Consider the following 15,660-nt stretch of genomic DNA (forward strand, 5'->3'; position numbering starts at 1 on the left):
TCTCATTCCACACCCCACCAAAAAAAAAAAAAAAAAATTTGGTAAAGATCTAATATCAAATATTTTTAGAGGCTCTGAAATTTACCATCCTCCAAGAAAAAAAAAAAACAAAAACAAAAATACAACACAACAGAAAAAATCATTAACTTACTTATAGGCAAGTTGTGCTGAGTGAACTGGGGCAGTCCCAACTGGCTCACTTACTCTATATTGCTATGAAATCCCCTAGGGTGGCTGGGAAACTTATGTCTTCATCTCCATCTTCTAGGTCAGAAATTATTTCTTAGGGACAACCCACCCTTTTTAGACAATGAATATAATATAGTTTTAATACTTGTTTTTCAGAAATACAGATTTCAAGACAACTGAGAGGACGAGATGCCCAACGCTGGTTTTCTGAGCTGTTTGTACATTGCATGAACTTGATAATCTACAGAAGATTAGAAAACATAGAATGGAACTTAATTCTTTCTAACTCTTGATCCTCTAAGATTTCTTCAACTACCTTTCCCAAGCATCTATACCCAGGAGAATACACAGGTCAAGGTGGCCAAGGCAAAGCTTGCTGTAGGCTAGAGCCTGCATGAGCTGAGTTGTGACCAGCAGGCTCTCTCTGGAAACAATGCACTGGGTACTCCTCTGGACTGCAATAAGTTCATATCACAGCCACTCTTCCTTGTAGCACCATGCTTTGGGAGAACTGGGAGAAATCCACATAGGCTGAGATAATCTGAGGGATAACAGAGGGATAAAGTATTCTCACTCTCAAATACCAGTCTTCTTGCTTGTAGAAGTCATTATGATGTGGCAGAAATAAAATTAGATTCAGAGCAAGAAGGTCTTATTTAAAGTTCATTTCTAACACAACAGCTGTGTAACCACAGACAAGTCACTTTACCTTTATAAGTCCCAGTTTTCTCATACATAACTGAGTAGTGCTAATACTTCTTTTGCTTATCTCACATGAGTATTGTAAGTAAAGCAACACAATGTAAATGTGAATTTTTAGAATAAAAAAACATTGAATTTGGACTTAGAAAATCCGAGTTTGAATTCTATCTCATCTTTACCAGTGACAATGAGTAAATGACTTGAATTTCTTTGTAAATTTGTAAAATTGTAAATTCCTCACAGGAATGTTGTGAGGAAACCGCATAGCTAATTCCTTTTTGCTTGCTTGTATTTTGAATAATTTCCAATTCGTCAATCTAGAATTCAAGGCTTCTCTCTCACCCTGCCCTCCATCACTCCATCTGGATTTGTTCATTATTTCTCAAGTTATCACTCCAACCAAGTAATTTTGCCTTTTCCCCCATTCGTACCTTACTCCTTCTCACTTCTATGTTTTTAAACAGACCATTTCCCTTAATTACTCTTCTTCCTCCTCTTCATTGATCCTGGAAGTTTTGCTCCAAAATTTGTCAATTCTTACCTTCTCTAATAAGACTGCTGTTTAAAACCACCTGAGTCACTACTTTTTACCTTCATAAGCTTCAGTACCCAACATACTGCATTGCAACAAAACCCAAATGAAATAAACAGAGCCCTGCTCCATTATAGTCTGAACTTGATTGTTGTTATTATATTATTTTCTAATTGTTTTTCTTCTGTTATGTCCTATAGCTCTAACGAGATGAAGAAGTTACTCTGTACTTTCATTCCCTCCAGCATACCCACACAGAGCCAGTATAAGTATCTATAAACAGATTATTTCTCTAAGGCATTGCCTGGCTCCTTGAAATCTCTGGGTCTATCTAACTAATTCTAGAAGGGACTACCCTTGATTATTCCTTGGTGCCACATAATCATATGAATTTAAAGAAAAAAGGGTCAAATTTAGTGTATCACTAAGCAGAAGTACAATTCATGTTAGCTATGCTAAACTGAGGACATCAGGGAGATATGTAAATACCAAGAGCCTTTAGGGAAGGTATTACCAGAAGACCTCCCTGAATAGTTTCTCAGTTCAATAAGCCTAGGTGAGGGATAAAGGAGAAACCCACCTGATTTTGGTTCACAAATTCTTCGGCTGAGTTCATCTGCATAAGGGCAGCAAGCCAGGAAAATCTGCCGCTGCTGGCTGTGGTTTCTAAGCTGAAGAGCTGCCAAAGCAAGGAGAGGCAATACACTTGCTGCTTCAGGACCACCAACTTTTTCTCACTGTTGGGGAGTGGGGGTGGTTGGCATACCCTCCACCAGAAAAAATGTAAGTATACTCAGCAAGGAATGATCTTCAGAACCAACAAACCTGGAAGAGGTCCAGGCTTCCCATTGCTCCCAACCCTCCCATTATTTTAAAAAGCAGAGTATTCAAAGAGAAGGCTTTTTAAAAAGGCACAATCTTTGAATTGCTATTATTTTGGTTAAACACATTTTTCATTCATACTTGGATCTAGATGTTCATCAATTATGGAATTACAATTTAATAGTTTCTTTTACCCCAAAAACTCAGTGACCACATCTGAAAATGGTATAACATTGTATCTATTGAGGGAAAATGACTTTTTATTCTATTACAACAGTAAACTAATTGGAGGAAGAAGGAGTTAAGTGATCATATTCAATACTGGCACTTTTCCAGTCCTAGAAATGTCCAAAGCCCTGAACTGGATTAATTAGAGATGCTTTGTTTCTCCATAGGGAATTAGGGATATTGGGCCTTAGTACCTCACTTGGTGCTGTGTTCTAGATGAGTCTGCTTCTGGAAGCAGAAATGCTGATACTTTTCAAGGAAGGATTGGAAAAATCACTCCAAGACAAGTTCAGGGAAAGTTTCTTTTCAGCAGATGGAGAGCTTAACTAGCCAGCTTCTTGGCCAAACTGATCTGTCCCATGTTGAAACATACCTGGAAAACAAAAGAGATAATAAGGGCATGGAAATAATATAGCACACAAAGTCTGAGTTTAATGAATCACAATGAATCCTTTTTTTAAACTGAGGATATTATTAAGGTCAATGGAAAGCTGGAGGTGAGATCTGGCACAAGTGCTACATTCATGACTAGTCTCCAAGTGAGAAAGAGAAACCCAAGAAAGTGTTCTCCATTTTTCTGTCCTATGCATCTAGCAATAATAGAGTATTGATTGAAGTTTAGGCTAGGATAACTATCCAGGGTGAAGACAAGTAGTCATTTAGATGATGGCTGGATGAAAAATAATTTATATGCCTCCAGGGTACCTGAAAGAGGTTTGCAATCATCAAATTCTGTACTCATCTTTCTAGTGGTTGCCACTTCCAGAGATAATGACAAAGGGATATACATGAAAGAGATGATGAGGGTAGGAAAGAACTGAATGAAGGGGCAATATTGGTGGAGGAAATAACTGAAAAGTGGGGAAGGTTATTTTAGGTTGTCTCAAAGGAAGATGCTCTATAAAGTTACCCAGTTCTCCTAAGAAAGCTATGAAGTTAACTTCATTACAGAATAAATGGGGGAATATTACATAGTAAATGTCTGAAAATGGATATTATCATGCTCTAAACATCTCTTTATTCTTCTAACTATTTGAAGGGAACAAGACTATAGATAATAAAAGTAGAAAATTAAAAAACAATTTCCCTTTAGTTTTCAAATATACTATATATGTAAGAATTATTTATCCTCATTAGATTTTCATAAGGCTGATCTAAAAATATATTTGTAACTTCCAAACAGGAAGGATAATGTAGCCTAGAACTGGACTGAGCAGCTGTGAAAAATAGGAGAATTAAAGTAGACATGTTTCAGAAGTTGATACAGCTAGAGATAGTTCTTAGGAGAAGTAGGCTTCATAAAAATGATGAGAATTTCTCAAGAGAACTCTCCTCTATTTGCCTTTGCTTGAAGGCTGCAAAATGTAGCTTCTTCAAATTGACTGATCTTCAGTTTACGTCTCTTTAAGAATGAGAATACTGTTGACTGTTCCAGAAGGCTGGTTGCTTCCTTCAAGTAAAAAAATGCCTTCAAACCAGGAAGATGAGATAGGGATAAGAAAATAAAACTGGTATTGTTAGGTTCAGTGTAAATAAACTTTCAAATGTTAAATGTTAAAATTAGAATTAAAATTAGGCTTTGTTTAGAGTTAAAAGAGTACAGTCTTTGGCCTATACAGGAAACATTTATTCTATCAAGTCCTGAAAGAAGAGCTAACTTGTAGGATAGCTTTACTTAATATGTTACATTTGTTCCTACTAATTATTCACTAGCTTCTCTAATTTTCTGTTTGTTTTTAAGTCTTTTCCACTTTCTCTCTCACTTCCACCTTTTTCTCTTCTCCTACTTGGAAGTTAAAAAAGTCATTCAAATTCCCCTAAGTCAAGGGACATAAAATGAGAGACTTAATAGGGGGGAAAAGACAGAATTTTCTCACCATATAATTGTCTGACATTTATAAAGAAGCAGCTGCAGCCTCTAGTAAGTAATAGAAAGCATTGGTTTTATCTTCAATTATTATACAATGTTGTGTCAAAGGTGAAAGAACTAATTCCAGGATGGCTCCACACTGACAGGGTTCCAGATTCTTATTGCTGGCCTGAGTTTTCATTCTGTTTACATGATCCGAAATTCCTGAGAAAAAGAGCAACTTTCATGAATTCAATAAATAATTATTAAATGTCTGCTGCATACACAGAACCATTCTAGGCATTGGGAAGACACACTTTATATAAAACAAATTTGAATCATAGAATCCTGAAATGCTAGAGATGTAATAACCTCAAAAATCTACCAGCCCACTCTTCTCTCATTTAACAGATGAGGAAACTTAGATGAATAAAGGTGGAGTGACTTGTTTGAGATTACATAGAATAATAGAAAAGACAAAATTAGGACAAAAGTCTTCTAACTCCTAGTCCAACTCTTCCCAATGAACAACCTTGACCTCATCACCATGACTTGCTCACTACCTTGACTTCCTCCTTCTATGGCTATACTGGGACTAAGGCACTAAACCCATGCACTTCTAAAATTTGGCATTGATCTAATTCTTTAAATTACCTGTTTTCTCTCTCACTGATATTGATGGAAAGGGACCATAAGTATTATTTAGTATTAATCAACTAATATTCTTTAAGGTCCTATACTATGTATAAGGCACTGGGTACTGGGAAAAGGAAGGAAGGAAGGAAGGAAGGAAGGAAGGAAGGAAGGAAGGAAGGAAGGAAGGAAGGAAGGAAGGAAGGAAGGAAGGAAGGAAGGAAGGAAGGAAGGAAGGAAGGAAGGAAGAAGAAAAAAGAAAGTCACAAAAAAAGAAAGGAAGGAAGAAAGAAAGTCTTGCCCTATAGCTTAATCTATTTGGAGAGTTAAGGGAGGTGTGTGTGTGTGTGTGTGTGTGTGTGTGTGTGTGTGTATAGAGCTGCACAACAATATATTAGATTTCATAAGGATACACATGACTTATTGCCAAATGAGTTCTCAGAGATCTATTATGGTCTAGGAAGGTTTCAAAGACAGACAAACAAATTGAGATGGATGTTGAATAACTGGTAGAATTTGGGTTATTGGGCAGGATGGAGGAAGGCGTTCCAGAGACAATGGTATGAGCAAAAGCAGGCACAAATGAATGCTTCTTAATGCATTTAGGTAATACTGAACACAAACATCCACTGTAATTCAGTGCGTTTTGTGTGTGAGTCAAATATAAGGTTGGGAACAGCTCTGAGACAGAATATGGAAGACTCTGAATGCTAGGCATAGGAATTTAGACTGAATGAGGTGCATGATTCAGAACCATTTAGTTAATTTTTGGGAAATACAAAATCTTTTGAAAATCAGCATGAATCAAACATAATTGGAAAAGCAAATCCAAATCCAATTTACTTGTAGAATATTTTAAGGTTACAAAGCACTCCTCCTACAACATTTGTGAGCCATAGTGCAAGTATTATCATTTTCTATTATATAAATCAGGAAAATAGGCTGGAAATAATGGAGTTGCCAAAAATAATTAGGTTAGTATTAGAATATGGTTCATTCTCAATTAACTATAGCAGTATTTGAGTTTCCCCAGACATTCCAGCATGTCTGAACTGTCTTTCCCATTACAAACTAAAGTCAAATAAATGCTAATATTACCAATAAGCAATACAAAATTAGGAAGGTAAATATACAAAGAAACAAAAAAGAGTTGTGCTTTAATCAGATCTATCTGTATGTATACTTATATGTGTGTGTATACAAAAATCTTTGTGTATTAGCTTTAAATTATCCAGATTATTAGATTATGCTGCTTTATAGTAGTGCTATTCAGATCATATCAGTAACCAGACCTGAATAGCCATTTGAATCTTGTATTTAAGGCACAAGACAAAGAAAATCATCAGAGTAACAACAGTCTGTTTCCAAAAGCTATTATGACCATTTTATCTCTTTGGCCTTGACTGAGTCTCATTCCTTGAGACTGATAATATTGAGCTACTGCCTCTTCACAAATCAAAACAGGGAAACCTGAAAATGATAACAGAAGATATATTATCTGATTACATGAAAGTAATATAGCTAGGGAAAAATTCCCAATCTACTCAGCCTCGACTGGGAGGGTGGGAGAATAGTTCCATTTACTTGAAGTAGATTAGTAGAGATTAAAGTTAAATAAGAGAATAAACCTTCTGATTGTGAAGAATGTTCTTATCATTAAGTGGCTTAGTTAAGGGAAGCCACTAAATCCCCTCCCTAAAGACCTCCAAAGGATAGCATTCTATCTGTCTAGGCTTGAAGAGCCTATTTCCAAGGGAAGGGCAGTGATTAAATGACCTCAGTAAGATCCAGCTAATACAGAATCTGTGATTCTATGTGCAAACCTACATGAGCTCCATGGGAGTTAGGGGAGCTCCTCAAATAATAAGAATTTTCATTCTCTTTTATTTATCCTTTTCATTACCTACAACCTTTCTTTCTTAGGTAGCTTTTTCTTTAAATATTTTCCTGTACTTCAATATTAATTTTTACAAATTGAATCTCTGGATTTCTATCTGCAATTATTTAAAGCATCTGTTCTCTACATTATAGAAAGCTCTCTACCAAATACGTGGAAGCTTATGTAGGATCTTAGAATTTAGAACTGGAGGGAGAAAGAATCTTTTAGGTCACTGGGTCTGGCTATTTCATTTTACAGATGAGGAATTTGAGTGTAAATGCATAAGAACATATAGATAGTAAACAACAGATTTAGATCCCCATTTTCTGACTCCAAATCACTGGGTTTGAATTCCTACTCAGTTTTTAAAAGAGTGATTCAAATGTATCTTTCTTGAAACTTTTAATGATCTCAGTCAACAACAACTTTCTCTAATATGTCTCCCAGAACTTTACTTTACACATCTCCATCTAAAAACTTCACTTTATATGTTATTATCTATGCTTGTGTTTCTTTCTTTTATTAGAATGTAAAATCCATGAAAACAGATACCTTGTCTTCCACCACTAGAGTTCCTCTATCCAAACCTAGCTATATTTTGTACATTATCACTACTCTGGAAAAAGTCAATGAGGCTACAGAATTTTGCATTCATCTCAAAATGATGTTGCCCTTTTCTAGCAAAAAAGGAGGGAACAGGAAAAAGTAGACAAAGAGAATACAGATGATAAATTCCAAAAAGTTCCTTAAGAAGTAGGGTTATATAATACAAAATACACTAGGCCTGAGGACAAGAAACCTGGTGGAAAGCGTATGAATTTTATGACCCTGGGTAAGGGACTTACCTCCACAAACCAGTTTCTTCACATCACTATGTGCTCACAAGTATAAGGAACATGTTTTGTAAAACAAAGGGCTGAGGTGAAATGATTTGATTTTCTACATCACGCATATCATTTTAAAATTTAAAATTTAAGCCTCCCAATGTTTTATATTCTAGGAAGAGGAAATGACATATACACAGATAATATAATATAAAATAACCCTTAAAACATTTCATGAAGAAGCCAAAAAAATGTTGACAGGGATCACTGAACCATTCCTGAAGGATGCATATGAGTTGGTTTTTAAAAACTGTCTTCGCCAGGCAAAAAGGGTACCAAATGCATTCTAGGTACAACTTAAATATGATTAAATATTAGTTTGGTTTACAGCACACTCTACTTAATATGCTCAATCAGTTTCAAAAATATGACATTAGCTAAACATTAGCTACTGTGAAGGATAACGTGAGACGGGCAAGAAAGTTTTCTTGCCTATAATCATGTCTTATTATATTTTCTGTCTTCTTTTTGAAAACCTTTATAGACTGGTGTCTTCCTTAATATTTCTATGTAGTACCAAATATAAACTTTTGCCCTCCCATTTCATTAAAGGAGACCTCATATGAAACTACTTTCAAGACTGGGAATCAAGCAGTAACTTTTGCTCACCTGACTTCCCCTTCTGCTTTTCTGCATGGGATATCAGCAAGATTGAAGAAAAGGGAGTCAGAATTGACCCACATATCATCTCTTGGATGACCTAGCAAAGCACCTGTAATTCCAGAAGAGACCTTAACACCTGCTGCATTTTCTTCTTGGTCCATCCAAGCAGAAGACGTTGCAGAAGATCTGTGGGAAATCTATGTCCAGTGATTGTTGCACATTTGACCAATGTTTGTTGTTCAGAGCTTAACCCATCTAATTAGATTACTGCTACATCTGTAGGAAAAAGAAAAAAAAGCAGTAAGAATACATTTAGCCAATTTCATTAGTTATTTCTTTTAGAAATGAGATTCCTCTCTCAGCTCAGTGAAGGTAAAAAAGTGAAGATAAGAGACTTCACATGACCTGTCTTTGGTCACACAGCAAACTAGTGAACAGACAGTTGAAATCAATATATCTGGAGCTATAGGGGACTCACCCTTTAACAAAGGTGGAACAAAGAGTATATCCAGATTCACATCCTCCCTGACAATACAGATGTAAAGCTCCTCTTCAGAGTTGGTGGGGAAAACCTTGTACATTGTTCATTTGGTGGCACTGACTACAGAGAGAGAGAAGATGGCCTAGGAATAATATCATTGCTCAACAATTTGGGTTTCAGATCAAAAGATGCAGATGCTGTTTAAGAGATTAAAAAAAAGGATTTAGAGTGAATCTATGTTACAATTAACTAGCTTCAATTTCCCCATCTGTTCTTATTTGCTAATAATAACCTTTGCTAAACACAATGATTTTTATGATTCCTCCTCTTAGAGGCAGAACCTTATTCTTTGTCTCCAAGCTTTTGATTGTCATTCATTCACACTTACACACATGTTGTGTGTGCATATACATGCATACATATTTATAACATATATATGTATGCCTTATTGTAAATAACAGGCTGTTTGATATATGCATGTGTGTATACATATATACCCACATATATATGTAGAGAGTCACAGATAGTGGGGAAACTCTGAGTGAGGTATAAGATTCTTCAGCCCACAGGGAACCTGCTGACAATTTCTGGTTCGGCTCTCCATCTCCCCTAAGAGCTCTTGGCTTTCCTGAGAAGTCAGAGGGTGGTGACAACCTGTGTTGTGATTGAAGCAGAGTGATACCAGGTAGCAAACTACGTACAATAGCAAGTTGTTCATATGGTTCCATGTGTACAGTGTTGTTTTTGTTACATTATATAAAGGAGAAAGCCCTTGAAATAAATGGACTCCATTTTCCCACCATCCTCAGGAGTCCCCTCCTCATCACTTCTCCACTAAGAAGGTATATTTTAATCACCCCAACTTGGGGCTCTAGAAAGTAGGACACAACATATATAGAGGGAACATTGTGTGTGTGTGTGTGTGTGTGTGTGTGTGTGTGTGTGTGTGTTTATTTTTTCACTTTATTCACTCCATTTCTATACATTATAGTTCCATAGTTAAGTATTCCTGAATTTACTCAACCCTAACTCAGACCTTGCAAAATTTCTGCCACCTTTTATCTATAAGTTCCTCACTTTAATTATGTGCTGGCAATATTTTTGTTGATTTGTTTATACATATCACACTTGTTGTCTGGCCAAACTAAGTCACTGGTATTGAGTGTTGCCATCAGTACTTTAAAAATATCTTGGTTGAGGCACCATTAAGAGGCTTGGAAAAACAGCCTATCATTTTATGTTATGTTATTTTATTTTTAATTATCCACAAACAGCATCTTCCCTATAAGACAGGAGCTATGGAATGGTCCACTTCTGGGAAAGAGACCCCAACAGATTGGGCATGCCAAGAACCTATAGGAGGTAATTAGCCTTACTGGTAGGCATTTCTCATTTGCTGCTCTCCTCCTCCTCCTCCTTCTCTGGGACATGAAAGAGCAATACCTCTCAGGAAAGGAGGTTCTGGCACAGGGGTTCACAGTAGAGGGGTACCCCAAAACTCCTGTGGAGAAAGTAGCTGCAGAGAGAGAAATGTAGGGCAGCTAACTAAAGAAGACCATGTGAAGGAGACTTAAGGCTAGTCACCAATTGGATGCTAATCTTCCTTTTTTAAGAGTCACATCTATATGATCAGCAAGAAAAGCAATTGCAAAGAAGATATAAAATTATAGATCATTTCTAAGAAATAATTTTTTTGCTTTTCCATGTACATGACTTTCTCAAGGCTTAAAGGGCTACATAAATATAAAGCATTATTATGAGCAGAATGATTCCAATTTTGTCTGCCTTATTTCATTAATGAAGTAGTTCTTTAGTAGTCCCTAAGAAGGGAGGATGCTGGCCTAGTTACAGACAATTCACAAAGTGATCCCACACATCTACAAAGTTGATTATGTATATTTAAGCTTTTCTGTAAACAACCCCTAGTGGTATCTTTGTGGTTCCAGGTACTAATTTGTGATTAAACTCACTCCCATTAACAGTACCCTTCCCATTGCCTGTGTAAGGGAGACCTGGACCTGCTCCCTTATTATATTATGGACTTGGCCATTCACATCTGCAGCTCTCGGGGGATGCTCACCACCCCAGATCATTTCCAGTAGTGAGGGAGGTTTGAGTACTGGCAGAGTCATGTAGGCAGCTTGGGGGCTTTGTATGGAATTCTGTGCCAAATCATATAGGGTGGGTGTGGAGGATAGGGCCATCACCAAGACAACAGGAACACTGGATAGCAATGTCACCAAAACTTCCCAAGAGCCTGTGTCTATGTACAGGGCCTCATCAATGAGAAAAAAATCAGTGATTCTTCTTCACTGCCTTAAAACAACAGCAAAGAAAGAACAAAGATTTCTAAATTAGACACAAAAGCTCCAAATTTCTAAGATCATTAGGAATATCATATTATTAATTTATTTGAAAATCACCCATTTTTAAGTTAGGAAAATCAATAAGATTCATTTATCCATCACCTTGAGGCCAGTTCAGGACAGGACAGAACTCTTAGAAATATATTCTACGTCCAGCTAATATTGAAAATTTTCTTTTTACAAAACTGTGACTTAAACAGTAAAGGGAACTCCTGGTGAGCACATCAACAATTATTCTGTAAATTATTGTCAAGAAATTATTTAGGGAAACTGGGCACTGAGAAACTAGTTAGGCCCAGGGTGATATAGCCAGTATAAGACAAGAATAGAACTTGAAACCAAGTCTTCCTGACTCTAAAGTCTGCTTTCTACTTCTCTTGGCTGTTTTTACATATGGCTCCTGTTAGGATTCTTACAAAGTACTCATGTACTTTTGTACTTAGCTCACACCTTTAAAGGAGTTCTCTCATTGGTCCACAGATTAGACTTCACACCTTTAGAGAACATATAAAAGGACAAGCTCACTGGGATGTTGAGAGCCAGGATTCAGTGGGGAGATTCACAAGTCCAGGAGATTCATAAGTCTAAAGGAAAAGCCTGTTCTTGGACTTTGGGAGATTCACAACTAAGATTGACTTCCGGGAGATTCACAAGACAGAAACCCACAATCCTACACTCTAGGAGATTCAGAGTGAAGATTCATTCCTATTTCCATCTTCGTGCTGGCTGGAGACACTGGGACAAGAGCTCTCGGGAATCAAGGAGAGAGATATGCCTCTAAGAAGCTAAACCCAGGAAAAGATTCAGGACTTTGAAAGACACAATAAAAGATCTGGACTTTAACTCCTGGCTGCATTTTGGGATTATTGAACTGAACTGAAAAGAAGGCTGCCTCCAGAAGCTCCCCAAGAAACCTGCTCCAAGAAAATGATTACAATTTTGAGAAACAGAACATTAGAGGCTCCCATATTTATTTTGTTACAGAAATTTTTGGAACAAAAAATATCCTAAATGAATATGAACTAAGCTATTTTCTCTTGAGTTCTAAATATAGCTGAAATGTTGAAAAATGCTTAAGATGTCTGAAAAAAAACTGGACATTAAGATAGTGCAAATGTTTTGAAAACATTTTTTGATCTACCAAAAGTTAAAGCTTGTTCCAAGGCAGAGTCCCACATATAAATCATATCCAATGAAAATGCAAAAAGGGAGATTTTTCACAAATAGAAAACTTGGCATGTAAATTACCTAACAACTTTTAGTTTTCTGCAATAATTGGCACACAAGTGTATGGATAAATAAAAATATAAGAACTGCTCTGCTTTGTTGAACCTTTTGTGGAATTCAATTTAAATATTAATTTTCTATTAGCATTCAGCATTATAAATGGAGCAATCTAGAGAACTAATCCAAAATGAAAAACCTATGGAAAGGCAACCTCCAACTTTTGGAGGGCTTTTCTTATGTCTTTTGCTTTTTATGGTTATTTCCTGACAAACCTTGCATCACCAACAACTTTTACCTTCAAAACACCTTTGAAATTTCTGCTAAAATGATTGTTTGGTAGTGAGAATACTTTCCTCCGCTAAAACAATGTTTAAAATGATGATTTTTATTCCCAGCTAACTTACCAAATGCTGCTCTATCACATTTTCAATGAAATGAATTTAGAAAATAGTGCTGTTCTAATACTAGTAACCCACCATAAAACTGAATGATTATATTCCCCTGCTCATCTTTCATAAAATTCCTACCTTCCTTTTCACCATAGCCCAGGTAACATTTTCTACATGAAGTCTGTCCAGATGCCCTATTTATTAAGATTCTCTCTCTCTTGAAATTAGTTTGTATGTATTTATTTATGTTGTATCCTCCCAAACAACAATATTATGCTTCACATAATGATTACATTGTTTTTGTAGTCATAAGAACCTAACAAGAACCTGTTACATAGTAACATAGAAAGGGTTTAAATGTTTGTTGGATCAAGTAGTTTTTGTAAAACTTATTTGGAATGCTGGTGTTTGAGAAAGAACTTTTAATCACACTTCCCTCACTTCAGTAGGAAGGCAGGGAACTGGTGGCTGTAGAATGTTGTGTACTGTATCAGACATGATCACTGAGTCGAGTTTTGCTGAATTAACTCCTTTCTTTTAATAAAAGAGAGTTATATGGAAGCATGGCATATAGAAAAACAATTGTAGGGTAATGATCATTTTTTTTAAAGCAAGTTGAGGATGAGGAGATAGACCTTGTGATAAATATTCACTTTCAAGGGTCATGGGAGTTGATGTCAAAGATTCTTTATTCTATTTAATTTTATTCTAAAAATTATAGTTTGGTTTACTACTTTTTGCCACAATTATCAGCCTATCTCAAAAGGAGGTAAAAATAATACTCTGAACAAAGTGGCTGTCTCTCTTAAGTTTGCTATCTTTCTGACTCCCATTCCTTTGGGATAGACAAAGTAATGAGGGGTTTTAATTTTTATTTATATTTTGAATTCCTAGGGAGCCACTGTTTACATTTAAAATTAATATTAAAATATATTTAAAATTAACATTGGAGACAACAATGTCAACAGAGGAAGTAGACAAAGTAGGTAGCAATATTTGAGGGGAAAAAGCCTTCTTTAATATTATTAAGGTGAAATATGGATTAATATAAATAGAATTCTTTGCATATGGCAAAAATACCCACCTCTTGGAGCAACTGGATCAAATAGGTTTTAACTTTCTTCTGTCTGTTTAGGTCATCCATATGGGAAATTATAAAGTACAAGGGAAATTTGCCAGAACAATAATTCAAGAATTATTTAAAGCACCTACCCAATCAGTAACTCTCAAACAGTAAGACAGAAAAAAGGAAACTATCAAGCTGAGGAATAAGTGGCCCCCCCCTCAGTATAAAATTGAGAAAACTAAAGTTTTTTTTTCCTCTCTTTTTAAAAAAATTTTATTTATAATTTTTTTGACATTATATATGCATGAGTAATTTTTTTATAACATTATCCCTTGTATTCATTTTTCCAAATTATCCCCTCCCTCCCTCTACTCCCTCCCTAGATGACAGGCAATCCTATATATTTTACATGTGTTACAGTATAACCTAGATACAATATATGTGTGTAAATACCATTTTCTTGTTGCACATTAAGTATTAGATTCCGAAGGTATAAGTAACCTGGGTAGATAGACAGTAGTGCTAACAGTTTACATTTACTTCCCAGTATTCCTTCTCTGGGTGTAGTTGAGAAAACTAAAGTTAAAATAACTTCAACTGACTTGGCCAAGGCTACATGGAATTTATGTAGCAAAGCTAAGACTAAAACCAAACTTTATGATTTCATCCAATGTTCTTTCCACCACTCTGACAATATGCAAGTTTTAGCTTTGTAAGACCATCCCTCATGGAACAGACTGCTCAAGATACTTAAGATTGTGGAATATTCCTGAAATATACAGCCCAGGGCCCAGTTGGGCAGTTCTAGCATTTTAAGATTGAGTATGGGTATCAGAGTGCTCAGGGGCAAAAACAAACAAACAAAACTAACAAGAAACTACTAGCATTTGACATTTCCTGGCACAGACTTCTGAGTAATGCTAAGAAGCCAAGATAGATTTATTTTTCTACATCTTTAGTACAAGTCAGTGCCCCAGATTGATTGGCCTATCTTGTGATGCATGATTAGTAGTATCCATGAAATAACATAACCTATGAATGCAGTACAAGACAGTTCAGTGAAGCTGGTAAAAATAGGGCAGGAAAGGAAATGGGTTTGTGGACTAAAGAAACAATTCTGAGTCAGGTTGCTAGAAGGAGTTACATATGCTGGTCAAGGTTGAGACAAGACCATGCTTTAAAAACTGAGAACAGTAGATTAGGAAACAAAGTTAAAAAAAATGTTGAAGGATAACTATCCCAAATCCTGTTGTTATTAAGAAATCAGCCAAACAACCAATTAAATCAAGAAAAGATCATTGAAAATGCAGTGAAGTGATTCTTTTACTACTCCATAAAGTGGCTATGGAGGAGCCATTGTTGGATCCATTGTTGGAATCAAAGTTGGAAGTGAACAGCTAATTCAATTAAATAATAATTTATTAAATGTCTATTATGTGCCTAGCACAAAGGCACAAAAGTTCTTATTCTCAAGGAGTTTACATACTACTAAAGTGAAATGATATGTATACATATAAGTGAATACAAAATATATTGAAAATAAGTACAAAGTAATTCTGTGGGAGGAAAACACTAAAAATAAATGAAATTGAGAAACATTTCAAATATGAGGTGACAACCTATATTGAAACCTGAAGGAATCTGGGAACTCCTAAACAGTGGAAAGAGGAAAGAGCAGAGAAGTATGTGCCAAGGGGTGATGATATTATGGCAGAGTTTCATAATCCCATAAAGGTAGAAAAGATATGCTTTGTATTGTGAGTTGCTGAATGAAAAGTAAAAGGACTAGATTTTACAGAATTTGAGAATT

Source organism: Sminthopsis crassicaudata, chromosome 4 (assembly GCF_048593235.1).
Source record: "Sminthopsis crassicaudata isolate SCR6 chromosome 4, ASM4859323v1, whole genome shotgun sequence".
Classification (NCBI taxonomy): domain Eukaryota; kingdom Metazoa; phylum Chordata; class Mammalia; order Dasyuromorphia; family Dasyuridae; genus Sminthopsis; species Sminthopsis crassicaudata.